Consider the following 1176-nt stretch of genomic DNA (forward strand, 5'->3'; position numbering starts at 1 on the left):
ATATATATAAATAATACAACGGATATATAAGCATGTATACACACATATATGTACATACTTACATCTACATGTGTATATAGATGCATATTCGGGTACAGGACGTTAGAAAAATGAACTACAGACAACGGAACGAACACATAGAAAAACAAATAGCCACTTGGATTAATTCTTTATCAGCTGCCTCTATTCTAAACTAGGCGTTTCGAAGATAAGGCAGGACGACCTCTTAGAATAGTTTCTCCCTGAGTAGTGGATCAAATATATATATACATATATACGAAGGACTTCTTTCGGTTTCCGTCTACTAAATCCACACACAAGGCTTTGGTCGGCCCGAGGCTATAGTAGAAGACACTTGTCCAAGGTGCCCCGCAGTGGGACTGAACCCGGAACCATGTGGTTCGTAAGCAAGCTACTTACCACACAGCCACATGAAGATACATACGTATGAAGGGAGACTTTGGGCAATCACTCGAAATGCTAAAATTCGCAGACAGTGCTCCATCAAATTACACACTAGCTTTCAAAAAAGAAAGCTAAATTACAGAATTTAGATCTTGGTATACAAATAGACAGATGATCACAACAGAAGGGTTTTCATCATATGACTACTTAATGAACGAATTTTCTGCTCTATTAATCCTCCATTCTTTCTTCGTCTGCTCCGTTTTCTTATTTAATAGATTACTAGCATCGAAGTATACACATTAAATAATAACTCTCTATATAAGACCATGTTATTACTATCTTTTAGATAGCGTGTTAACACTTATATATTATATATGTGTATTTGTGAATGTATGTGTATATGACTATGTTTATATATGGTTGTATATGTGTGTATATGTGCGAGTATAAAGATAGATATATAGAGATATAAATAGACAGAGCTGATATATCAGAGTGTTAGAGTAAACGAATAAAAGAAATAATCCAAATGAAGAGAGAAGGGAAAGAGAGAAGAGTAAAATTATGAGGAAATGCCACTATCCTTAGTTATTTCTATCTCCTTATCTCCATCAATCCAGGTAGACCTACCTGTTCACGAAACATACTTTACGAGGATTACAATTACAGAATCAATTGTTTCCTAAACTACATGTTTATCTATCTATCTATCTATCTATCTATCTATCTATCTATCTATCTATCTATCTATCTATCTATCTATCTGCC

This window comes from Octopus bimaculoides, chromosome 3, assembly GCF_001194135.2.
Source record: "Octopus bimaculoides isolate UCB-OBI-ISO-001 chromosome 3, ASM119413v2, whole genome shotgun sequence".
NCBI classification, from domain to species: Eukaryota; Metazoa; Mollusca; class Cephalopoda; order Octopoda; family Octopodidae; genus Octopus; species Octopus bimaculoides.